Source organism: Galeopterus variegatus, unplaced genomic scaffold (genome assembly GCF_000696425.1).
Source record: "Galeopterus variegatus unplaced genomic scaffold, G_variegatus-3.0.2 Scaffold45148, whole genome shotgun sequence".
Classification (NCBI taxonomy): domain Eukaryota; kingdom Metazoa; phylum Chordata; class Mammalia; order Dermoptera; family Cynocephalidae; genus Galeopterus; species Galeopterus variegatus.
The window spans coordinates 2831-4815 of NW_007771259.1; the positions used below are offsets into that span (position 1 = coordinate 2831).

General features: G+C 49.3%; 1 protein-coding gene across 1 annotated transcript in view; it reads left to right on the forward strand.

Annotated features, from left to right (window-relative positions):
• The window catches only part of LOC103584136 (N-lysine methyltransferase SMYD2), a gene marked incomplete at both ends in the record, with an annotated part of 4832 nt that overhangs the window by 2352 nt on the left and 495 nt on the right, over window positions 1-1985 (forward strand). The window lies entirely within an intron of this gene.

Below are 1985 nucleotides of genomic sequence, written 5' to 3' on the forward strand. Positions count from 1 at the left end.
CTGAATGGTGGTCTCAAAACCTCTGCTTTTCATCAGTACTCACAGTATCCCCTTCTTTTGCTTTTTCAAAATGTAACCCCAGTTTTCAAGGGGGAAATTGCAGGCCCAGGTTTCTGCGACCGGTGGGTAGGCTGTGGTTATTTAATGCCTACCCCACCCCAAGTTTAAATAAAACAAGTTGGGTTTTAATTCGTAGTATAGGGACCAAAGGAAGACATCCCCTTTGGCCCCCTGAAGGTTCTCTGACAAGTTATCTGATAAACAGATTAATCTGAAGAAAAGGCATAACAAATTTTATTTGGTCATAGTTTTATGTGACATGGGAGCCTTGAGAATGAAGACGCAAAGAAATGGGGAAAACTCTACTTTTATGCTTAGGTTCTATGAAGCGGACATAGCCATGTAGAAATGTGATTGGACAAGAAAAGTATGAGCTAATGCTCACAGACTGAGTGAGGGAAGCCAGCAAGGCCTGTCTGTTTAGATTCTTCTTGCTCTGTGTAGCATTCATTCCTCCAGGGTGTGGGGTAGGATTTTCTCTGGAATGGGGATCTTATGACCAGTCATCGGACAAGGCAGGGCAGAGAGTTTCTTTATGGCCCGCTGCAAGACAGAAAGGTGGGGGGAAGTTTAGAGTATAATTTTAGTCTTTATGGCTGGCTTTGGGGAAAGGGGTTCTGGTTTCTATGGCCTGCTTTGGGGAAGAGGGATTCTAGTTTCTGTGGCTTGTCTCAGGGGAGAATGAAGCTGGAAAACTGGAGAGCAGGAGTGGTTCAGAGAAAACTGCTTTTGAGGCTGCTCCTGAGGCCTTCACTTTGGGATATTGTTTTCTGAGCCCCAACAGTAGTAGTAATGAGTATTAGCTAAAGGAAAGGAAGTGTCCTGTCCAAGAGGGTTATTAAACCTTAAAGTGGGTGGCAGAAGGAAATCGAGGCATTGTCATCTGGCTCTGACTAGCTGCAGCAGGGCTGGGATGGCCTAGATCAGATCCCTGAGGTGCTTATTAAATGCACTGACATGCATTTACCGGGTCTGCCCAAGACCAGGTGGACCAAGTGGATCAGAGTCTCTGTTCATCAGGCCTGGAAATGCGTGTGTTCCGAAAGCACCACAGGTGTTCCTCATGAGCCCTTCAGGTTCTAAGACTGGGGCTGTAAACTTTGAGTCTAGCCTGAATTTCCACTGCTAGGTCAGCCTACTTGCCCCACTGTGCCCTGATCTGCCAGCAGGGGGAGCCCGGGGGAAGCCTGCTCTTGGAAACAGGATTTGTTAAAGCAGGGATAATCGCACAGCCTTCCCTTCCTCCTGGAGTGGGCGAGGAAGGCCTCTAGCCTCATGCACACTTCCCTCTGTGGGATCTGTGGGGAGACAGCAGGCAGGCAGCACCCCGGCCTCCAGTGTTCTCCCAGCAGCCCTGCTGTGTGGACCCTGGCTTAGCTCAGCAGGCCCTTCCCAGAGGCCCAGCTCTGGTCTTCTGTAGGGCTGGAGGTCCCAGGGCTTCCTCCGGGCACATGCTGCCTCCTGCCCAGGAATACAGCTGGAAAGTGACTGTCACCCAGGATACACTGGGTGGAGCTGACTAGCCTGTAAATGATACACACAAACACTCTCTCTCTCACCCTGTCACCCACGAGCTGCTTACAGGGCCCTGTTCCCAGGGAAATGGCTTTTTCCTAAGCAGGCCCCATCCATCAGCCTTCAGTTAAAACCAGAGAGAGAACGCCTACTTTATATAACCTACTGGGCAATAGACAAAGACTCTCTAGAAGAAATAAGAGGCGTTCTCTTGACTTCAGAGAGCTTATAGTTTTGCTAAACCAACTCATATCACAGTGTGCGACAGAGACGCATCAGGGTGTGTCCATGTACTGTCTTTCTAATGTGAGGCGGTAGGTCTGATTGCTGCCCTCATAAATGGGGCACGTACTGTAAAAGATGTGTTCCCAGTGCCTTGTTTGGGGTACACCTGAAATAGAAGCTCTGGA